The 25,501-nt window shown below is 42.0% G+C and overlaps 1 pseudogene; it reads left to right on the forward strand.

The window, feature by feature from the left end:
- On the forward strand, positions 1-25,501 carry LOC145076361 (protein EARLY-RESPONSIVE TO DEHYDRATION 7, chloroplastic-like; annotated as a pseudogene).

The following is a 25,501-nucleotide window of genomic DNA, read 5'->3' on the forward strand; positions in this document are numbered from 1 at the left end:
ATGGCAAGAACCCGAACCGGATTCGGAAATGCTAACTCTAATGGCAATCAGCATCCCCATCCCCAAGTGATTGAGCATGTACCGGTAGTAGCAGTTGCACCCGAGCCAATCACGATGGAAGGAGTACAAGAAATAATCCAAATGATGTTGGTTTTTCAGATGGAGGAAACATGGAGTTTACTTCAACATAACAGGGATGAGCCAACGATGCATGTTGAACAGTCTGAACTAAATGACAGACAGTCAGAAGAAGGGCATTACAATAGAACCGTTGGTCAAGCTGAACCGCCAGTGGTTAGAAGGAATAACCAAGATGAAGGAATCGAAAGGAACGGATGCAAGTACAAACACTTTATGACTTGCAAGCCATCGAATTTTACTAGGAAGGAAGATCCAATCAAATTATGTTGGATTACTGTCTAAGTCCATAACTATATTTGGTATGTACTAGACCCGACTCGGCATGGTCCATTTGGGTTGCATGGCATCATGCATTTGGATAGACTAAAATGAGAGAAATAACACTTAAGGTTTGGTAATATATTATAAGTTCTAATATATTAATAAGATTATTTAATTAGTATTGATCAAGAATTAATTTGGAATTAATTAAGTGATCAAAAAGGAGACTAATTAAATATATGGGTTGATTGTGTAAATCATCCATACTTATATAGTGGGCTAATGCTCCATGGATTATCAAGTTGGGCTAACACCCTTAGGATGCTCCATGGTGTTTTTGTACCCATGGATCATGGAAATGAAAGGCCATGACAATTAGGGTTTACATGGTGTAACCCTAACTGTGACACACTATATAAGCATCTTATTCTTCTCAAACTTGGAAACCATGTCAGACTATGAAGAAATGGTGAGGGCTAGCCAATTTCATGAAGTGTTCATTTCTCTCTAAGTTATTCCAAGTGCATTTGATGTTGTGTGAACCATTTGAGGTGTCACACATAGGGCACTCGGCTCTTAAGCATCAAGAAATCAAGCTACATAAAAAGGTATGTCTTCTAACTTGTTTTATTACCCAAGTATCAAAGATTGTATGCTAGATAGGGTAATACCTTGGAAATATTCATATTTGCATGTATAATAGAGAAAACATAGATCCAAGGTATTTAGGGTTGCATGTAAACTTAGGACTGTTGGAATGCTCAAAACCCAATAGTGGTATTAGAGACTAGGCTTGTTTTCTTGTTATACTTGCAAAATTGTCTGAAAATTGAAGTTTGTATGCTGTCTGGACAGCAGACTCGCCGAGTCCATGAAGGGTCTCGCCGAGTCCAAGGCAAAACGCATCCAACTCGACGATTTGGTTCATGCACTCGACGAGTTGGACCCCCAGACAACATATCTTCGACTGTTTTGGCTGGAATTGGACTAGGAACATTGCCCTAAGCTGTTTTTCAACTTATAAACTTGTTTTTGATGTGGTAATGTTCATGCTAATCCAATTTCAAAGATAATTGTCAATAGATTCATGTTTTGTATTAGTTTAGTGATTAGGCTAATTACATGAAAAAGTTTGATTGAATTATCTTGTTCTTATGAGTTGCTTAGATTAATAGGAATGTTATGCGGAATTATTGTTTTCAATCCAAATTAATCTAAGTGTTGATTCTAAAATGTGTTTTTTGTAACTTATCCTCAAGTTAGATGAAAAGTCACATTTAAGATTCATAAAACTCATAAATATTTCCATAGGTTATGAATAAAAAAAAGTCATATTCTTTTAATAGTTTAAAGTCTTTCATAACTTGTCCTCATGTTATGGAACTTGAAGAGTTTTTTAAATTAAAACTACTTTAAACACATAAGTTATGGAATTGAAAAGTTTTTGAATAGTTCAAAACTTGCCCTCAAGTTTTGGAATTTGAAAAGTTTTCTTTCATGAATAATTTAATTCCAAACACTACTAGAAAAACAGCCTTTTACGACGTGCAAATTACGACACGCACTAATTTACGATACGCATTTTTAGGGCATCCTAAAAATACTGTCAGTTTTCTAAAATTTGAAGGATAGTGGAAACGCATTTTTGCGTGCCTGAAATTTGTGTCCAACAAAAAAACACGGAGGGCACTCTTATAAAAAACGCGTCGTCTAAAGATGTCGCTTTATATTTTTTTTTTAGGAAAGCGCGTTCTTAAACGTAGAATGGGGGGAAATGAAATCCCAAAAAGATAAACACCCCGCTTGATGCATCTCCTTCTAAAATCCTCTACCAAAGAACCCTAAGCCCGTCTTCCTGTACCTCGATCTGTGCTCTCTCTCCCTTCTCTTTGGAAGCCCTAAGCCACCACCACCAGCATCGAACCTCATTTGCTCTAAGAGTTCGGAGTGCATCTGATGACATCAACATTAACACTGTTGTGTCTGATGAAACCACACATGGAACCGTTTCACAAATTGAAGATGACAACCCAGACCCGCCACCGCTTCTCTCTCCTCGTCCATTTCGTTCTCACATACGTATCTTCTTCCTCTCTTTAACATCCTTTGAAGAAGATAAAGAATCCATGAAATAATCGCAGGTTTTTTTTTATGTGTAGCGGTGGTTCCTCTGTCCGATAATACCATATAAGAACCCTAATTCTATTTCTTAATGAGCTATATATATCACATGTTGGTGAAGAGATCCAATGGCCTTTGGCGAGACATGAGGCTTACGTTAAGTTAGACCAGTCTCATTATTTCTTCTCGTTACGCGCTCCAAAGGAGAAAGAACACGAAGCTATGATGTTAAATTACGGACTGACATTTGCTTGAAAAGGACAAGAGAAGTTGTTGAAAGAAATGGATGAGTTATTGGAGCATTGTAGTAGTTTCTCGGTGCAGAAAGAGGAGGAGAAGAAGGGCGCTTTGGATTTAACAATGGCGGAACGAATGAGTCCCTCAGATCTGAAAAATGGAAGCAAATAAGGAACAGATGGAGCATATTTGTAGAGCTTATTGGACGACATTAGCCCCAAATGTGGAGGATTACAATACGAAGGCTGCAAAATTAATTGTTGCGGGTTCAGGGCAACTTGTTAAAGGGATTCTCTGGTGTGGAGATGTTACAGTGTATAGATTGATCAAGGGTAATGAGATTTTGAAGCTAAAGATCGGACCTGCTAGCAACACAGCAGTTAATCCTGAACTTCTAAAGGCTATACACAGGTTTTGAAGTTCATGTTGAAACTATTTTCTTATATGTTTTCCAAGATTCTTCTGTGAATATTTGCATTTTGATTATGTGGGTGATTCTTCTAGGGTTAATAAGGTGACGAAGATGACAGAGACAGTTGTTGGTGGACTTCTTTCTGGCGTTCTGAAGATTACTGGATTCTTTACAAGCTCTGTTGCTAGCTCTAAACTTGGCAAGAAGTTCTTCAAGTTTTTGTGTCACACCCCAAAACCGATAACGGCGGAATACGTTTCGGGGTGGATGACGTAGTGAACAGTATCATCACAATCGCATAATAGTAAAAACAAGAAACATACAACCATTGCATTTACATAGTGAGTTTAATTACAAGTGTGATTTGTAATGTTTAACAATCACCCAAAAGTAAATAAAAAATAAGAGATGGGTCTTGTGTGCTCCACCTTCTCCAAAAATGTTGCGTCTGTACCTGTCTATCTTTGACCTGAAGATACAAGTTATTTTGAAAACGATTATCAACATAAAGCTGGTGAGTTCATAAGAGTTTAGTGTGAGTTTTTGTATACAAAGCATTAGTACGAAGAATGTATCATTTATATTCATAAGTAGTAGAATCTTAGAGAAGTCCCATATTTTTCCAGAAATACATTTTAAGTGACAATCTGTGAAAAGTATACATTTCTTCATTTCTTTGAAACCGTTTATAGTAAAGTATAACGGTAAATCTCCAAATATTAAATGTAATGGAATAGGTTAGGCCTGAAGTTAGTGATAGAGGTGCAAGCTTCCTTTAGTGATAGATACTTACTTACTTCGGGATGTAGTTTAACATTTAGTGTAGTATTTTAGAGTAGTTGTAGTGTGTTCTTTGTATATCACTAATAGTGAGGATAATAGAGGATCCCATGACCTTCCCAATCATGCACAATATAGTGAAGTAGTGGCATCCCTGGGCCTGCACGGCGCGGACTGAGATTAACAGTCGGGATGTAATAGCGTCTGCCCCGTATAGATCTATACATGTAGAGTCCTCTCCCTGCTGGAAAACTCCGGGCGTAGTGGATAGCGAATAGAGTATCACGTAGTGGGTTAGTATATTATTGTTTGTTTAGTGTTTTCTCTATTGTTATAGTATAGTACTCTTTTAGTGTTGATCATAGTGTATTCTCTTACTAGTGTATCGTCTAGTAATAGTGAGTATTATAGTGTAGATAGTAATGACTTTAGCGAGTAGTAACTGTAGCAATCGTAACCATACCTATTATGGTTATCTTAGTGGGGATGGTTCTTAGCACGTTAGCGACTTTATTGTTAAGTGAAAGCAGTAACATTTATACCCCATACTGATATACATATATATAACTAAGAAATCAACGACAGTCGGACGGATAACCACTACCCTAAGCCCACAATCAAACAAGAACAGGAAATAAGGCGAGATATCGGTCCTAAGTCCTCCAAGTCTTACTTATATAAATATATCAGAGTGGTTACATTTTATAAGTAAATTGAATTAATACAAGTATTTTTCCAAAAGAACATTTAAATTCTGATTCACTGTTTAAAATTAGTTTGAAAAGGGTGAAACCCGTTTATAAGGCATAGGGACAGATCACATGTGATTTGAATTAAGGGTAGTGAATCACATGTGATTAATCCTCGTAATGCGGAATTTGTTCTGTAAAAATTTACATAAATATTTGTAAGCAACTTGTATCTCCCCCCTAAGACATTTAAAACATTTGAAAGGTTCATTAAGGGGTATGAACTCACCTGAAATCGCGGAAATCGGGTGAATCGGGTAAAAGTGTCGATTGAGCGTTTGGTACCAATTAACCACTTGAGCACCTTTTAGGACCCTAATGTCACATGAAATATGTATTTTACAAGAAGTTAATCATCTTATGCTTTTCATTATAGTATTTGGACATTTTAGCATCGTTTTCGGGGTTTTAAGGCCTAGAAAGGGTTCCCGGGAGTGGTACAAGGCCATGGATGATTTACGGGAGGGTCCATGAGCTCACTCTCTTATAGTTTGTAGCCTAAAAACCATCCTTTGGGAGTTTACGGCTGTAAGCCCCCTAGGCTTGGCCGTAAACTCTTGTGACACTCCAAAATGTGTGTTTAGGGCCTTATCTCACTTCCTTAATTTAGTGGTGTTTGTTTTGGACCAAAAGGGGAGGATTAAACATCACCATTTGTGACATTTTGGGGATTTTACGGCCAAGACTTGTTCTTGGGCCGTAAACTCCTATAAATCCTTCAAGATGTAGGTTTTACTTGTACAACATGGTCTCATATGTCTTAGATAAATCCTAGAAGGCCCTATAGTGAGTTTGGAACAATTTGGCATGAATTTTTGGGGAGTTTACGGCCCAAGAACATCCTTGGCCGTAAACTCTTCATTTTGTATCCAAATGTGAAGTTTAATGGTACAACATCCCTCCAATGGCCTTAGATAAATTCCTTACATGCACTTGAGTAGTTTAGGGGCTTGTTTGACACAAATTTTTGGGTGTTTACGGCCCAAGCTTAAGCTAGGCTGTAAACTCCTCATTTTGTCCTCAAATGGAGTTGTTTGATGCATTTAAGTGTTCCTTGGAGTCAAGTCCAATTTACCAAACATCTTAGAAGAGTTTTTGGGGCTTTAAACATAGATTTATGGGGGTGTTTGAGGTGTTTACGGCCTAAGCACAAGCTTGGGCCGTAAACTCCTTTTTACATGTCAAATCCTTGTGTTTTAGTGTCCAAACTCTTCTAGATATATGCCTTAATTAGTATACTAGCTTAAAAGAAGGAAAAACTTGATCTTTGGCATGGTTTTGGGGGTTTACGACCTAAGGAGCTTCTTAGGCCGTAAACTCCTTTATGGTCCTTGATTTCTATGATTTTGGCCCCTAAATTCAATGAAGCATGACTAGATTAAGATAGAGGATGAGTACTTACGTTTGGAAGTCGGAAATTAGCGGAATCGGGGCCGATTTCGAGTCTAGAGAGAGAAAGTAGAGAGAGAAAGTGGGTGTGTGGTAAAAGAGTGTTCAAATGCTGTGTACACCCATTTCATATGTCTCGGGTATCGCACCCGATACACGGCTACCCGATGTTTAAAGTTAACTGGGTTAAAACTTTTTACCCGGGTGAAGTGGTTGAAAAAGTAATACAATGCTATTAGGTTAAACAGGGTTACACATACGAGTTATATTTCTTATGATAATGATCACGACATGTATATAACTAGATATTCAGTTATTGACGATTCCAATATTACATTAAAATAATGCATAGCGACGCATTCCGTTAGTGAAAATGGGATTTGTAACGGGAATAGATTTGGGGTTGTCACATCATCCCCCCGTTAGGGGAATTTCGTCCCGAAATTTAGAATACAAACAGATACGTTTCTACAATACCACTAAGCAAAGAGATGAGGATATTTGAGTTTCATTTGATCCTCGCGTTCCCAAGTGAATTCCGGTCCTCGCTTGGCGTTCCACCGAACCTTCACAATTGGGATGCGGCTTTGTTTCGTCCGTTTTACTTCACGATCCAAAACCTCCGCAGGTTCCTCCACGAAGTTGAGGTTCTCGTTGATCTCGATCTCGTCGAGGGGTATCACAAGAGTCTCGTCAGACAGACATTTCTTCAAATTTGAGACGTGAAAGGTAGGATGTATGTTACTTAGCTCGCGGGGTAAGTTTAATTTGTAAGCTACAGGGCCGATTCTAGCAAGAATCTCAAAAGGCCCTATGTACCTTGGGTTTAACTTTCCCCGCTTCCCGAAGCGTATCGTGCCTTTCCAGGGCAAGACCTTCAGAAGGACCCGGTCTCCGACCTGGAATTCCAAGGGTTTCCTTCGTTTGTCGGCGTAGCTTTTCTGTCGATCCCTAGCGGCTTTTAGTCGTTCACGTATCTGCACAATCTTCTCGGTCGTCTCTCGAATGATGAGTGGACCATTGAGGGAGCTGTCAGGAACTCGTCCTTTAGCTAACTGAGTGTCTCCAACCTCGGCCCAGCACAAAGGGGATCTGCACTTCCGGCCGTAGAGGGCTTCGAACGGAGCTGCCTTGATGCTCGTATGATAACTATTGTTGTAGGAAAACTCCACAAGAGGCAAGTGTGTATCCCACGATCTCCCAAAGTCGATCACACAAGCTCGCAGCATGTCTTCTAATGTTTGGATCGTCCTCTCACTTTGTCCGTCAGTCTGCGGATGGTAGGCTGTACTCATGTCCAGCCTCGTCCCTAGTGCCTCTTGTAATGATTGCCAAAATCTAGAGGTGAATCTACTATCTCTGTCTGATATAATAGATATAGGGACGCCATGCAATCACACTATTTCTCTTATATAAGTCCTAGTGAGCTTTTCCATCTTATCCGTCTCTTTGATGGGTAGGAAATGGGCGGACTTGGTCAACCTGTCAACGATGACCCAAATGGTATCTAATCCACCTGCTGTCTTGGGCAGCTTGGTGATGAAGTCCATTGTGATTCGCTCCCACTTCCATTCTGGTATTTCTGGTTGTTGGAGGAGTCCTGATGGCTTTTGACATTCTACTTTAACCTTCGCGCAAGTAAGGCATTTACCTACAAAGGTAGCGATCTCCGCTTTCATGTTTGGCCACCAGTATAGCTTTCTGAGATCCAGATACATCTTATCTGAACCCGGGTGGACGGAGTAACGAGTGTTGTGTGCTTCCCTCATAACCAAATCTCTGAAACCTCCATGGCGTGGAGTCCAGATTCGGTCCATAAAGTAATAGGCTCCGTCACCCTTAACCTCCAGATTTTTATCCATTCCGCGCAGGGATTCTCCCGTCACGTTTCCAGGCTTTAAAGCTTCCAGCTGAGCCTCTTTGATCTGCGTGGATAGATGTGAATGTATAGTCATTGTCAACAACTTGGTCCTTCGTCCGGAATACTCTTTTCTGCTCAGGGCGTCCGCTACTACGTTGGCTTTCCCCGGATGATATCTAATTTCACAGTCGTAATCGTTAAGTAATTCGACCCATCGACGCTGTCTCATGTTGAGTTCTTTTTGGTTTAGTATATGTTGGAGGCTTTTATGATCAGTGTACACCACACTCTTCGTCCCATACAAGTAGTGTCTCCAGATTTTTAATGCAAAGACGACCGCTCCTAACTCGAGGTCGTGAGTAGTGTAGTTCACTTCATGGTTCTTTAGCTGTCTCGAGGCATAGGCGATAACCTTGCCTCGTTGCATCAAGACACAACCGAGCCCCTGATTGGATGCATCACAGTATACGACGAAATCTTCTGTCCCTTCGGGAAGGGATAATACTGGTGCGGTGCATAGGGCTCGCTTCAGGGTCTGAAATGCCTTCTCCTGTTTCTCTTCCCAGTCGAATGATACACCCTTCTGTGTTAGCATGGTGAGAGGTTTCGCAATCCTAGAGAAATTTTGGATGAACCGACGGTAGTAGCCAGCGAGGCCTAGAAATTGACGAATTTCCGTAGGCGTCTTTGGTGCTGACCAGTTCTCAATAGCTTTGATTTTGGAGGGGTCCACGTGGATTCCGTCTTCACTGACCACGTGCCCTAAGAATTCAACTCTCCGGATCCAAAACTCGCACTTAGAGAACTTTGCATACAACTTCTCGGATCGCAGGGTTTCCAGGACTAATCGTAAATGATTTATGTGCTCTTCCTCGCTTCGAGAGTAGACAAGTATGTCGTCAATAAAGACGATAACGAACTGATCTAGATATGGACGACATACCTTATTCATCAAGTCCATGAATGCCACGGGGGCGTTAGTCAGTCCAAAGGGCATCACTACGAACTCAAAATGCCCGTAGCGGTTTCGGAAGGCTGTCTTCGGAACATCTTCCTCTAACACCCGTAAGTGATGATACCCCGATCTAAGATCAATCTTGAATAAGTAACTTGCTCCTTGGAGTTGGTCGAATAGGTCGTCGATACGAGGGAGAGGATAGCGATTTTTGATCGTGAGTTTATTGAGTTCCCTATAATCGATGCACATCCGAAATGACCCATCCTTTTTCTTCACGAACAAGACTGGAGCTCCCCAAGGTGAGAAGCTCGGTCTTATAAAGCCCTTGCTGAGCAGTTCGTTGAGTTGACCGGATAGTTCTTGCATTTCGGCGGGCGCTAGACGGTAGGGCGACTTAGCTACGGGGGTAGCTCCTGGGATTAGGTCGATTCTGAATTCAATCTGTCGTTTGGGAGGTGGGCCTGGAAGATCCTCCGGAAAGACATCGGGAAAATCACATACTACAGGAATGTCTTTTAGCTCTTTCGATTTCTGGTTAGTGTCGACAACGTGAGCAAGAAAGGCGCGATATTCCTTGCGCAAGTATTTCTGAGCCTGAATACTAGAGATGATACGAAGGTTTGTACTTGGCTTATCTCCGTATATCAATGGGGTCTCTCGATTCGGAAAGTTCAGGCGAATGGCTTTCTCGGAGCATAGGATGTCGGCGTAGTGAAGGCTTAGCCAATCCATACCAACAATAACATCGAAATTTTTGATTGAGACTGGTATAAGATCGATTAAAAAGGGGTGATCATCTAACGTGAGGGTACAACCTATATAGATTTCATTAGAGCTTTCTGTCTTCCCATTAGCCATTTCTACGACAAATGTTTCTTTTAGTGGTTGAGGAGTTTGTTTGAGTGAGTGTTTAAAGTTCTGATTTATGAAGCTTCGTTCTGCACCACTATCGAATAAGACACAGGCATAAGAGTTGTTGAGAAGAAACGTACCCGTGACCACCGTGGGATCGGCTACCGCTTCATTGTGACCGATAGCAAGTAACCTTCCAGTTCCCCCAGCATTTGCAGCCTTCGGACAGTTCTTCTTAAAATGGCCCACTTCACCGCAGCCATAACACGTCGGGGTCACTCCCGTACCAGGAACCTGTGTGATGGGTTTGGGAGGGGCCTTGAAAAATCGGACAGTATGGCCCTTCCGTCCGCAGTTGGAACACTGCAATTCACGGCATGGACCGTTGTGGTGAAAAGGGCACTTGGGACACTTAGGCAAGTTCCCACTGTAAGCCTTTGGTGGGACTGGAGCAGCTGGTGCGGCTGGGATGGTGGCAGCATGAACTACCACAATTTGCTGATCCTTGGGGGTGGTTTGAGTTTTCTTGCCTTTCTTCTTATCCCATTGTTTCCTCTTTCTATCATATGATCCGGATGGTGCAGTGGTTGTTGTGGTTGTTGTTGCTGGAGTGGAGGAGATTTCGTGGTTGATCAGACTCTGGGCCAATTCCTTGGCGCTGTCAAAAGTGGCAGGGCGTGAAGCCAGAACATTTCCTCGATACGGGGGCACTAAACCCCAGATGTAACGCTCAATCTTCTTGCTTTCAGAGGGGATCATGTTGGGACACATAGCCGCCAAGTCACAGAATCTGGCCGTATAAGCCGTTATGTCGGTCCCTTTCATTTTGAGGTTCCAGAGTTCTTCCTCAAGCTTCTGAACTTCGCCCCTAGGGCAGTACTCTCCTCTCATAAGATCTTTTAGAGTGTCCCAGCCCATGGCATTGGCTGTGACCAAGGAGAGTGCGTTGACATGGCCATTCCACCATGACAAAGCTCTGTTAGTGAGGGTAGCAGTAGCGAACTTGATTTTGCTCTCTTCGGGACAAGAGCACATCTCGAACACAGCTTCGGTTCTTTCGAACCATTGGGACAATGCCAGAATTCCCCCGGTACCATCAAAGAAAGCAGGTTTACAATTCATGAAGTCCTTATAAGTGCATCCCTGCACTCGTTGGTGGACTTCACCAAATCTAGAATTTCCACCACTCGCATCGCCCGAGTTCATTTGGGCCATGGCTGCTGTTACAGCCGCAGTCACAGCCGTTTGGAACAACACCGGATCGAACTGAGGAGGAGGAGGTGGTGGAGGAGGGGTTTGAGTTTCAGGTCTTCCTCTGTTGGGACGCTTTCGTGGAGGCATCCTTCACTGGAAGATCATAGAAATGATAGCAATAGTAAGAGCCTATTGCGAATATGAATAGAGTGTTTCATGGATTAAGTCAACATATTCCAAGATCAGGGTAAGAGTTATAGTAATAGAGAAATCATCTGCCCATATACTGGTATTAATGATGCAACAGAAGTTCATGAAAATTGACCTAGCAGTAGGTCTTACATCACACCATAGAGAAAATGTTGGCAGCTTAGAGGTTCGACTAGAGTACTTTTAAACTAGGAATGTTTACAGACTAAAGACCTACGGAACATAGAGATAAAAGGCTAGTCCTTTAAGCAAAAGAGTGAGGTAACTAGATGTCTTCTACTGGCGACGGCTGCTTGTTGGGCGAATCCTCAGATCCTCTAGTTGACGCATAACTTCTTGAATGTGTCGATCATGAGTCCTTTGGCGTGCTCGGAGTTCCCTAACTTCAGCTCGGGATGCAGCCATCTGATGCTGCAGAGCCTCGTTGGTCCTCCTTGTCCTGTCCATGGCTTCTTCGAGTTGGCGGATGCGAACAGTGTTGAGGTTTGAGTTGGCATCCACTTCTACAACTCGACCAATGGCAGCTTGACTTTGCTCAATATTCCTGGAAATTCTTCTGATCATGATGGGCAGAACCCGATCTGCAGATCCTCCTTCGCTTATGTTGTAGAAACTTCGGTCTCCATTGTAAGGTAAAGGCTGACCCTGCTCCTCGCTCCATCAACGCAAGGATATTGCCCACATAGGAGTGGGGCCCTGAAATGCCGGTCGGGGGTTAGGGTTCGGGGCTTCAGGAGGTTGGTTGTTGACTTCTGGCTCGGAGCTCGAGCTATCCGAGAAGCCTTCAGCATGATGATCATCCAAAGGAATAGGGTAATCGTCGTCTGACTCCTCTTCGAGCCATCCTCCATTGCCCTGGTTCGGAAAGTACGGATCACCGGGTAGATGGAAGCCACCCATGCTATCTACGCGAGAAAGGGGGAAAAGAAGATTAATGGACGTACTATCCTAGACACTTATAGGAAGAATCATTACTAGTTGACCCAATACTTGCATAGTGCATACCGATTACATGTGACCGAAGCAAGATAGTCCTTCGAATAAACCACCCTAACTCCAGACCCCCAATCAAACAAGAACAGGGAATGAAGCAAGGGCTGCAGATTCTGAGTCTATAGCGCCCTAGTCACATGTAATCGTGGTGTATCCACTTAGCAACTATTGTCCTACTAGTAACGGCCCTTTTTGTTAACACATACGTATAATCTAGAGATACAGAATACTCCTATAGTATTCTTATGGTAGCGTTATTGTGGTATTGTTGGTAAGTTTTAGACTTGTTGCAACATTACAACCAAACTTAGGCACATGCTAGTCACTCCCAGGAAAACGTAGTTGATCAGGCTACATCATCCTGAACGTGACTATATGTCTCTAAACCCAATTGCGCTGCCTAACAATCTTAATACTTTCGTTTTGTTCTAGGATAATACGGATTCCTGCGTTTTATAGTGATGTGAGTATATATATATACTTAGTTAGATCTTTTAGATACTTAACAGTATATATTCTTGGTCAGAGTGTTTTAGTCCCGTAGTGTTTATAGTTCGTATATCTTATATGGGTTGATATACTTGATTCACTATAAACAATGCTCTGATACCAATCTGTCACACCCCAAAACCGATAACGGCGGAATACGTTTCGGGGTGGATGACGTAGTGAACAGTATCATCACAATCGCATAATAATAAAAACAAGAAACATACAACCATTGCATTTACATAGTGAGTTTAATTACAAGTGTGATTTGTAATGTTTAACAATCACCCAAAAGTAAATCAAAAATAAGAGATGGGTCTTGTGTGCTCCACCTTCTCCAAAAATGCTGCGTCTGTACCTGTCTATCTTTGACCTGAAGATACAAGTTATTTTGAAAACGATTATCAGCATAAAGCTGGTGAGTTCATAAGAGTTTAGTGTGAGTTTTTGTATACAAAGCATTAGTACGAAGAATGTATCATTTATATTCATAAGTAGTAGAATCTTAGAGAAGTCCCATATTTTTCCAGAAATACATTTTAAGTGACAATCTGTGAAAAGTATACATTTCTTCATTTCTTTGAAACCGTTTATAGTAAAGTATAACGGAAAATCTCCAAATAGTAAATGTAATGGAATAGGTTAGGCCTGAAGTTAGTGATAGAGGTGCAAGCTTCCTTTAGTGATAGATACTTACTTACTTCGGGATGTAGTTTAACATTTAGTGTAGTATTTAGAGTAGTTGTAGTGTGTTCTTTGTATATCACTAATAGTGAGGATAATAGAGGATCCCATGATCTACCCAGTCATGCACAATATAGTGAAGTAGTGGCATCCCTGGGCCTGCACGGCGCGGACTGAGATTAACAGTCGGGATGTAATAGCGTCTGCCCCGTATAGATCTATACATGTAGAGTCGTCTCCCTACTGGAAAACTCCGGGCGTAGTGGATAGCGAATAGAGTATCTCGTAGTGGGTTAGTATATTATTGTTTGTTTAGTGTTTTCTCTATTGTTATAGTATAGTACTCTTTTAGTGTTGATCATAGTGTATTCTCTTACTAGTGTATCGTCTAGTAATAGTGAGTATTATAGTGTAGATAGTAATGACTTTAGCGAGTAGTAACTGTAGCAATCGTAACCATACCTATTATGGTTATCTTAGTGGGGATGGTTCTTAGCACGTTAGCGACTTTATTGTTAAGTGAAAGCAGTAACATTTATACCCCATACTGATATACATATATATAACTAAGAAATCAACGACAGTCGGACGGATAACCACTACCCTAAGCCCACAATCCAACAAGAACAGGAAATAAGGCGAGATATCGGTCCTAAGTCCTCCAAGTCTTACTTATATAAATATATCAGAGTGGTTACATTTTATAAGTAAATTGAATTAATACAAGTATTTTTCCAAAAGAACATTTAAATTCTGATTCACTGTTTAAAATTAGTTTGAAAAGGGTGAAACCCGTTTATAAGGCATAGGGACAGATCACATGTGATTTGAATTAAGGGTAGTGAATCACATGTGATTAATCCTCGTAATGCGGAATTTGTTCTGTAAAACTTTACATAAATATTTGTAAGCAACTTGTATCTCCCCCCTAAGACATTTAAAACATTTGAAAGGTTCATTAAGGGGTATGAACTCACCTGAAATCGCGGAAATCGGGTGAATCGGGTAAAAGTGTCGATTGAGCGTTTGGTACCAATTAACCACTTGAGCACCTTTTAGGACCCTAATGTCACATGAAATATGTATTTTACAAGAAGTTAATCATCTTATGCTTTTCATTATAGTATTTGGACATTTTAGCATCGTTTTCGGGGTTTTAAGGCCTAGAAAGGGTTCCCGGGAGTGGTACAAGGCCATGGATGATTTACGGGAGGGTCCATGAGCTCACTCTCTTATAGTTTGTAGCCTAAAAACCATCCTTTGGGAGTTTACGACTGTAAGCCCCCTAGGCTTGGCCGTAAACTCTTGTGACACTCCAAAATGTGTGTTTAGGGCCTTATCTCACTTCCTTAATTTAGTGGTGTTTGTTTTGGACCAAAAGGGGAGGATTAAACATCACCATTTGTGACATTTTGGGGATTTTACGGCCAAGACTTGTTCTTGGGCCGTAAACTCCTATAAATCCTTCAAGATGTAGGTTTTACTTGTACAACATGGTCTCATATGTCTTAGATAAATCCTAGAAGGCCCTATAGTGAGTTTGGAACAATTTGGCATGAATTTTTGGGGAGTTTACGGCCCAAGAACATCCTTGGCCGTAAACTCTTCATTTTGTATCCAAATGTGAAGTTTAATGGTACAACATCCCTCCAATGGCCTTAGATAAATTCCTTACATGCACTTGAGTAGTTTAGGGGCTTGTTTGACACAAATTTTTGGGTGTTTACGGCCCAAGCTTAAGCTAGGCCGTAAACTCCTCATTTTGTCCTCAAATGGAGTTGTTTGATGCATTTAAGTGTTCCTTGGAGTCAAGTCCAATTTACCAAACATCTTAGAAGAGTTTTTGGGGCTTTAAACATAGATTTATGGGGGTGTTTGAGGTGTTTACGGCCTAAGCACAAGCTTGGGCCGTAAACTCCTTTTTACATGTCAAATCCTTGTGTTTTAGTGTCCAAACTCTTCTAGATATATGCCTTAATTAGTATACTAGCTTAAAAGAAGGAAAAACTTGATCTTTGGCATGGTTTTGGGGGTTTACGGCCTAAGGAGCTTCTTAGGCCGTAAACTCCTTTATGGTCCTTGATTTCTATGATTTTGGCCCCTAAACTCAATGAAGCATGACTAGATTAAGATAGAGGATGAGTACTTACGTTTGGAAGTCGGAAATTAGCGGAATCGGGGCCGATTTCGAGTCTAGAGAGAGAAAGTAGAGAGAGAAAGTGGGTGTGTGGTAAAAGAGTGTTCAAATGCTGTGTACACCCATTTCATATGTCTCGGGTATCGCACCCGATACACGGCTACCCGATGTTTAAAGTTAACTGGGTTAAAACTTTTTACCCGGGTGAAGTGGTTGAACAAGTAATACAACGCTATTAGGTTAAACAGGGTTACACATACGAGTTATATTTCTTATGATAATGATCACGACATGTATATAACTAGATATTCAGTTATTGACGATTCCAATATTACATTAAAATAATGCATAGCGACGCATTCCGTTAGTGAAAATGGGATTTGTAACGGGAATAGATTTGGGGTTGTCACATCATCCCCCCGTTAGGGGAATTTCGTCCCGAAATTTAGAATACAAACAGATACGTTTCTACAATACCACTAAGCAAAGAGATGAGGATATTTGAGTTTCATTTGATCCTCGCGTTCCCAAGTGAATTCCGGTCCTCGCTTGGCGTTCCACCGAACCTTCACAATTGGGATGCGGCTTTGTTTCGTCCGTTTTACTTCACGATCCAAAACCTCCGCATGTTCCTCCACGAAGTTGAGGTTCTCGTTGATCTCGATCTCGTCGAGGGGTATCACAAGAGTCTCGTCAGACAGACATTTCTTCAAATTTGAGACGTGAAAGGTAGGATGTATGTTACTTAGCTCGCGGGGTAAGTTTAATTTGTAAGCTACAGGGCCGATTCTAGCAAGAATCTCAAAAGGCCCTATGTACCTTGGGTTTAACTTTCCCCGCTTCCCGAAGCGTATCGTGCCTTTCCAGGGCAAGACCTTCAGAAGGACCCGGTCTCCGACCTGGAATTCCAAGGGTTTCCTTCGTTTGTCGGCGTAGCTTTTCTGTCGATCCCTAGCGGCTTTTAGTCGTTCACGTATCTGCACAATCTTCTCGGTCGTCTCTCGAATGATGAGTGGACCATTGAGGGAGCTGTCAGGAACTCGTCCTTTAGCTAACTGAGTGTCTCCAACCTCGGCCCAGCACAAAGGGGATCTGCACTTCCGGCCGTAGAGGGCTTCGAACGGAGCTGCCTTGATGCTCGTATGATAACTATTGTTGTAGGAAAACTCCACAAGAGGCAAGTGTGTATCCCACGATCTCCCAAAGTCGATCACACAAGCTCGCAGCATGTCTTCTAATGTTTGGATCGTCCTCTCACTTTGTCCGTCAGTCTGCGGATGGTAGGCTGTACTCATGTCCAGCCTCGTCCCTAGTGCCTCTTGTAATGATTGCCAAAATCTAGAGGTGAATCTACTATCTCTGTCTGATATAATAGATATAGGGACGCCATGCAATCACACTATTTCTCTTATATAAGTCCTAGTGAGCTTTTCCATCTTATCCGTCTCTTTGATGGGTAGGAAATGGGCGGACTTGGTCAACCTGTCAACGATGACCCAAATGGTATCTAATCCACCTGCTGTCTTGGGCAGCTTGGTGATGAAGTCCATTGTGATTCGCTCCCACTTCCATTCTGGTATTTCTGGTTGTTGGAGGAGTCCTGATGGCTTTTGACATTCTACTTTAACCTTCGCGCAAGTAAGGCATTTACCTACAAAGGTAGCGATCTCCGCTTTCATGTTTGGCCACCAGTATAGCTTTCTGAGATCCAGATACATCTTATCTGAACCCGGGTGGACGGAGTAACGAGTGTTGTGTGCTTCCCTCATAACCAAATCTCTGAAACCTCCATGGCGTGGAGTCCAGATTCGGTCCATAAAGTAATAGGCTCCGTCACCCTTAACCTCCAGATTTTTATCCATTCCGCGCAGGGATTCTCCCGTCACGTTTCCAGGCTTTAAAGCTTCCAGCTGAGCCTCTTTGATCTGCGTGGATAGATGTGAATGTATAGTCATTGTCAACAACTTGGTCCTTCGTCCGGAATACTCTTTTCTGCTCAGGGCGTCCGCTACTACGTTGGCTTTCCCCGGATGATATCTAATTTCACAGTCGTAATCGTTAAGTAATTCGACCCATCGACGCTGTCTCATGTTGAGTTCTTTTTGGTTTAGTATATGTTGGAGGCTTTTATGATCAGTGTACACCACGCTCTTCGTCCCATACAAGTAGTGTCTCCAGATTTTTAATGCAAAGACGACCGCTCCTAACTCGAGGTCGTGAGTAGTGTAGTTCACTTCATGGTTCTTTAGCTGTCTCGAGGCATAGGCGATAACCTTGCCTCGTTGCATCAAGACACAACCGAGCCCCTGATTGGATGCATCACAGTATACGACGAAATCTTCTGTCCCTTCGGGAAGGGATAATACTGGTGCGGTGCATAGGGCTCGCTTCAGGGTCTGAAATGCCTTCTCCTGTTTCTCTTCCCAGTCGAATGATACACCCTTCTGTGTTAGCATGGTGAGAGGTTTCGCAATCCTAGAGAAATTTTGGATGAACCGACGGTAGTAGCCAGCGAGGCCTAGAAATTGACGAATTTCCGTAGGCGTCTTTGGTGCTGACCAGTTCTCAATAGCTTTGATTTTGGAGGGGTCCACGTGGATTCCGTCTTCACTGACCACGTGCCCTAAGAATTCAACTCTCCGGATCCAAAACTCGCACTTAGAGAACTTTGCATACAACTTCTCGGATCGCAGGGTTTCCAGGACTAATCGTAAATGATTTATGTGCTCTTCCTCGCTTCGAGAGTAGACAAGTATGTCGTCAATAAAGACGATAACGAACTGATCTAGATATGGACGACATACCTTATTCATCAAGTCCATGAATGCCACGGGGGCGTTAGTCAGTCCAAAGGGCATCACTACGAACTCAAAATGCCCGTAGCGGTTTCGGAAGGCTGTCTTCGGAACATCTTCCTCTAACACCCGTAACTGATGATACCCCGATCTAAGATCAATCTTGAAGAAGTAACTTGCTCCTTGGAGTTGGTCGAATAGGTCGTCGATACGAGGGAGAGGATAGCGATTTTTGATCGTGAGTTTATTGAGTTCCCTATAATCGATGCACATCCGAAATGACCCATCCTTTTTCTTCACGAACAAGACTGGAGCTCCCCAAGGTGAGAAGCTCGGTCTTATAAAGCCCTTGCTGAGCAGTTCGTTGAGTTGACCGGATAGTTCTTGCATTTCGGCGGGCGCTAGACGGTAGGGCGACTTAGCTACGGGGGTAGCTCCTGGGATTAGGTCGATTCTGAATTCAATCTGTCGTTTGGGAGGTGGTCCTGGAAGATCCTCCGGAAAGACATCGGGAAAATCACATACTACATGAATGTCTTTTAGCTCTTTCGATTTCTGGTTAGTGTCGACAACGTGAGCAAGAAAGGCGCGATATTCCTTGCGCAAGTATTTCTGAGCCTGAATACTAGAGATGATACGAAGGTTTGTACTTGGCTTATCTCCGTATATCAATAGGGTCTCTCGATTCGGAAAGTTCAGGCGAATGGCTTTCTCGGAGCATAGGATGTCGGCGTAGTGAAGGCTTAGCCAATCCATACCAACAATGACATCGAAATTTTTGATTGAGACTGGTATAAGATCGATTAAAAAGGGGTGATCATCTAACGTGAGGGTACAACCTATATAGATTTCATTAGAGCTTTCTGTCTTCCCATTAGCCATTTCTACGACAAATGTTTCTTTTAGTGGTTGAGGAGTTTGTTTGAGTGAGTGTTTAAAGTTTTGATTTATGAAGCTTCGTTCTGCACCACTATCGAATAAGACACAGACATAAGAGTTGTTGAGAAGAAACGTACCCGTGACCACCGTGGGATCGGCTACCGCTTCATTGTGACCGATAGCAAGTAACCTTCCAGTTCCCCCAGCATTTGCAGCCTTCGGACAGTTCTTCTTAAAATGGCCCGCTTCACCGCAGCCATAACACGTCGGGGTCACTCCCGTACCAGGAACCTGTGTGATGGGTTTGGGAGGGGCCTTGCAAAATCGGACAGTATGGCCCTTCCGTCCGCAGTTGGAACACTGCAATTCACGGCATGGACCGTTGTGGTGAAAAGGGCACTTGGGACACTTAGGCAAGTTCCCACTGTAAGCCTTTGGTAGGACTGGAGCAGCTGGTGCGGCTGGGATGGTGGCAGCATGAACTGCCACAATTTGCTGATCCTTGGGGGCGGTTTGAGTTTTCTTGCCTTTCTTCTTATCCCATCGTTTCCTCTTTCTATCATATGATCCGGATGGTGCAGTGGTTGTTGTGGTTGTTGTTGCTGGAGTGGAGGAGATTTCGTGGTTGATCAGACTCTGGGCCAATTCCTTGGCGCTGTCAAAAGTGGCAGGGCGTGAAGCCAGAACATTTCCTCGATACGGGGGCACTAAACCCCAGATGTAACGCTCAATCTTCTTGCTTTCAGAGGGGATCATGTTGGGACACATAGCCGCCAAGTCGCAGAATCTGGCCGTATAAGCCGTTATGTCGGTCCCTTTCATTTTGAGGTTCCAGAGTTCTTCCTCAAGCTTCTGAACTTCGCCCCTAGGGCAGTACTCTCCTCTCATAAGATCTTTTAGAGTGTCCCAGCCCATGGCATTGGCTGTGACCAAGGAGAGTGCGTTGACATGGCCATTCCACCATGACAAAGCTCTGTTAGTGAGGGTAGCAGTAGCGAACTTGATTTTGCTCTCTTCGGGACAAGAGCACATCTCGAACACAGCTTCGGTTCTTTCGAACCATTGGGACAATGCCAGAATTCCCCCGGTACCATCAAAGAAAGCAGGTTTACAATTCATGAAGTCCTTATAAGTGCATCCCTGCACTCGTTGGTGGACTTCACCAAATCTAGAATTTCCACCACTCGCATCGCCCGAGTTCATTTGGGCCATGGCTGCTGTTACAGCCGCAGTCACAGCCGTTTGGAACAACACCGGATCGAACTGAGGAGGAGGAGGTGGTGGAGGAGGGGTTTGAGTTTCAGGTCTTCCTCTGTTGGGACGCTTTCGTGGAGGCATCCTTCACTGGAAGATCATAGAAATGATAGCAATAGTAAGAGCCTATTGCGAATATGAATAGAGTGTTTCATGGATTAAGTCAACATATTCCAAGATCAGGGTAAGAGTTATAGTAATAGAGAAATCATCTGCCCATATACTGGTATTAATGATGCAACAGAAGTTCATGAAAATTGACCTAGCAGTAGGTCTTACATCACACCATAGAGAAAATGTTGGCAGCTTAGAGGTTCGACTAGAGTACTTTTAAACTAGGAATGTTTACAGACTAAAGACCTACGGAACATAGAGATAAAAGGCTAGTCCTTTAAGCAAAAGAGTGAGGTAACTAGATGTCTTCTACTGACGACGACTGCTTGTTGGGCGAATCCTCAGATCCTCTAGTTGACGCATAACTTCTTGAATGTGTCGATCATGAGTCCTTTGGCGTGCTCGGAGTTCCCTAACTTCAGCTCGGGGTGCAGCCATCTGATGCTGCAGAGCCTCGTTGGTCCTCCTTGTCCTGTCCATGGCTTCTTCGAGTTGGCGGATGCGAACAGTGTTGAGGTTTGAGTTGGCATCCACTTCTACAACTCGACCAATGGCAACTTGACTTTGCTCAATATTCCTGGAAATTCTTCTGATCATGATGGGCAGAACCCGATCTGCAGATCCTCCTTCGCTTATGTTGTAGAAACTTCGGTCTCCATTGTAAGGTAAAGGCTGACCCTGCTCCTCGCTCCATCGACGCAAGGATATTGCCCACATAGGAGTGGGGCCCTGAAATGCCGGTCGGGGGTTAGGGTTCGGGGCTTCAGGAGGTTGGTTGTTGACTTCTGGCTCGGAGCTCGAGCTATCCGAGAAGCCTTCAGCATGATGATCATCCAAAGGAATAGGGTAATCGTCGTCTGACTCCTCTTCGAGCCATCCTCCATTGCCCTGGTTCGGAAAGTACGGATCACCGGGTAGATGGAAGCCAGCCATGCTATCTACGCGAGAAAGGGGGAAAAGAAGATTAATGGACGTACTATCCTAGACACTTATAGGAAGAATCATTACTAGTTGACCCAATACTTGCATAGTGCATACCGATTACATGTGACCGAAGCAAGATAGTCCTTCGAATAAACCACCCTAACTCCAGACCCCCAATCAAACAAGAACAGGGAATGAAGCAAGGGCTGCAGATTCTGAGTCTATAGCGCCCTAGTCACATGTAATCGTGGTGTATCCACTTAGCAACTATTGTCCTACTAGTAACGGCCCTTTTTGTTAACACATATGTATAATCTAGAGATACAGAATACTCCTATAGTATTCTTATGGTAGCGTTATTGTGGTATTGTTGGTAAGTTTTAGACTTGTTGCAACATCACAACCAAACTTAGGCACATGCTAGTCACTCCCAGGAAAACGTAGTTGATCAGGCTACATCATCCTGAACGTGACTATATGTCTCTAAACCCAATTGCGCTGCCTAACAATCTTAATACTTTCGTTTTGTTCTAGGATAATACGGATTCCTGCGTTTTATAGTGATGTGAGTATATATATACTTAGTTAGATCTTTTAGATACTTAACAGTATATATTCTTGGTCAGAGTGTTTTAGTCCCGTAGTGTTTATAGTTCGTATATCTTATATGGGTTGATATACTTGATTCACTATAAACAATGCTCTGATACCAATCTGTCACACCCCAAAACCGATAACAGCGGAATACGTTTCGGGGTGGATGACGTAGTGAACAGTATCATCACAATCGCATAATAGTAAAAACAAGAAACATACAACCATTGCATTTACATAGTGAGTTTAATTACAAGTGTGATTTGTAATGTTTAACAATCACCCAAAAGTAAATCAAAAATAAGAGATGGGTCTTGTGTGCTCCACCTTCTCCAAAAATGCTGCGTCTGTACCTGTCTATCTTTGACCTGAAGATACAAGTTATTTTGAAAACGATTATCAGCATAAAGCTGGTGAGTTCATAAGAGTTTAGTGTGAGTTTTTGTATACAAAGCATTAGTACGAAGAATGTATCATTTATATTCATAAGTAGTAGAATCTTAGAGAAGTCCCATATTTTTCCAGAAATACATTTTAAGTGACAATCTGTGAAAAGTATACATTTCTTCATTTCTTTGAAACCGTTTATAGTAAAGTATAACGGAAAATCTCCAAATAGTAAATGTAATGGAATAGGTTAGGCCTGAAGTTAGTGATAGAGGTGCAAGCTTCCTTTAGTGATAGATACTTACTTACTTCGGGATGTAGTTTAACATTTAGTGTAGTATTTAGAGTAGTTGTAGTGTGTTCTTTGTATATCACTAATAGTGAGGATAATAGAGGATCCCATGACCTACCCAGTCATGCACAATATAGTGAAGTAGTGGCATCCCTGGGCCTGCACGGCGCGGACTGAGATTAACAGTCGGGATGTAATAGCGTCTGCCCCGTATAGATCTATACATGTAGAGTCGTCTCCCTGCTGGAAAACTCCGGGCGTAGTGGATAGCGAATAGAGTATCTCGTAGTGGGTTAGTATATTATTGTTTGTTTAGTGTTTTCTCTATTGTTATAGTATAGTACTCTTTTAGTGTTGATCATAGTGTATTCTCTTACTAGTGTATCGTCTAGTAATAGTGAGTATTATAGTGTAGATAGTAATGACTTTAGCGAGTAGTAACTGTAGCAATCGTAACCATACCTATTATGGTTATCTTAGTGGGGATGGTTCTTAGCACGTTAGCGACTTTATTGTTAAGTGAAAGCAGTAACATTTATACCCCATACTGATATACAGATATATAACTAAGAAATCAACGACAGTCGGACGGATAACCACTACCCTAAGCCCACAATCAAACAAGAACAGGAAATAAGGCGAGATATCGGTCCTAAGTCCTCCAAGTCTTACTTATATAAATATATCAGAGTGGTTACATTTTATAAGTAAATTGAATTAATACAAGTATTTTTCCAAAAGAACATTTAAATTCTGATTCACTGTTTAAAATTAGTTTGAAAAGGGTGAAACCCGTTTATAAGGCATAGGGACAGATCACATGTGATTTGAATTAAGGGTAGTGAATCACATGTGATTAATCCTCGTAATGCGGAATTTGTTCTGTAAAACTTTACATAAATATTTGTAAGCAACTTGTATCTCCCCCCTAAGACATTTAAAACATTTGAAAGGTTCATTAAGGGGTATGAACTCACCTGATATCGCGGAAATCGGGTGAATCGGGTAAAAGTGTCGATTGAGCGTTTGGTACCAATTAACCACTTGAGCACCTTTTAGGACCCTAATGTCACATGAAATATGTATTTTACAAGAAGTTAATCATCTTATGCTTTTCATTATAGTATTTGGACATTTTAGCATCGTTTTCGGGGTTTTAAGGCCTAGAAAGGGTTCCCGGGAGTGGTACAAGGCCATGGATGATTTACGGGAGGGTCCATGAGCTCACTCTCTTATAGTTTGTAGCCTAAAAGCCATCCTTTGGGAGTTTAAGGCTGTAAGCCCCCTAGGCTTGGCCGTAAACTCTTGTGACACTCCAAAATGTGTGTTTAGGGCCTTATCTCACTTCCTTAATTTAGTGGTGTGTGTTTTGGACCAAAAGGGGAGGATTAAACATCACCATTTGTGACATTTTGGGGATTTTACGGCCAAGACTTGTTCTTGGGCCGTAAACTCCTATAAATCCTTCAAGATGTAGGTTTTACTTGTACAACATGGTCTCATATGTCTTAGATAAATCCTAGAAGGCCCTATAGTGAGTTTGGAACAATTTGGCATGAATTTTTGGGGAGTTTACGGCCCAAGAACATCCTTGGCCGTAAACTCTTCATTTTGTATCCAAATGTGAAGTTTAATGGTACAACATCCCTCCAATGGCCTTAGATAAATTCCTTACATGCACTTGAGTAGTTTAGGGGCTTGTTTGACACAAATTTTTGGGTGTTTACGGCCCAAGCTTAAGCTAGGCCGTAAACTCCTCATTTTGTCCTCAAATGGAGTTGTTTGATGCATTTAAGTGTTCCTTGGAGTCAAGTCCAATTTACCAAACATCTTAGAAGAGTTTTTGGGGCTTTAAACATAGATTTATGGGGGTGTTTGAGGTGTTTACGGCCTAAGCACAAGCTTGGGCCGTAAACTCCTTTTTACATGTCAAATCCTTGTGTTTTAGTGTCCAAACTCTTCTAGATATATGCCTTAATTAGTATACTAGCTTAAAAGAAGGAAAAACTTGATCTTTGGCATGGTTTTGGGGGTTTACGGCCTAAGGAGCTTCTTAGGCCGTAAACTCCTTTATGGTCCTTGATTTCTATGATTTTGGCCCCTAAATTCAATGAAGCATGACTAGATTAAGATAGAGGATGAGTACTTACGTTTGGAAGTCGGAAATTAGCGGAATCGGGGCCGATTTCGAGTCTAGAGAGAGAAAGTAGAGAGAGAAAGTAGAGAGAGAAAGTGGGTGTGTGGTAAAAGAGTGTTCAAATGCTGTGTACACCCATTTCATATGTCTCGGGTATCGCACCCGATACACGGCTACCCGATGTTTAAAGTTAACTGGGTTAAAACTTTTTACCCGGGTGAAGTGGTTGAAAAAGTAATACAACGCTATTAGGTTAAACAGGGTTACACATACGAGTTATATTTCTTATGATAATGATCACGACATGTATATAACTAGATATTCAGTTATTGACGATTCCAATATTACATTAAAATAATGCATAGTGATGCATTCCGTTAGTGAAAATGGGATTTGTAACGGGAATAGATTTGGGGTTGTCACATTTTGCCTGGGGAAATTGCACTCGCGACTCTAGATGGATTTAGTAAGTTCTCTCTTACATTATTATCAATTTGACAAAAACTAAAAACTGCAACTTTTAAATTTAAAAGCTATCAACTAATTTGATATAAATGTTTGTCTATAGGCAAAATTTATGATGCTTTTAAAGTTTCTTGAAAGAATGTAATGTCAACATCATCTACTGTGACAACAGAACTTGTCAGCCACAAGTAA

The sequence above is a fragment of the Lactuca serriola genome, chromosome 9 (genome assembly GCF_051521515.1).
Source record: "Lactuca serriola cultivar US96UC23 chromosome 9, Lser_US96UC23_V15, whole genome shotgun sequence".
NCBI classification, from domain to species: domain Eukaryota; kingdom Viridiplantae; phylum Streptophyta; class Magnoliopsida; order Asterales; family Asteraceae; genus Lactuca; species Lactuca serriola.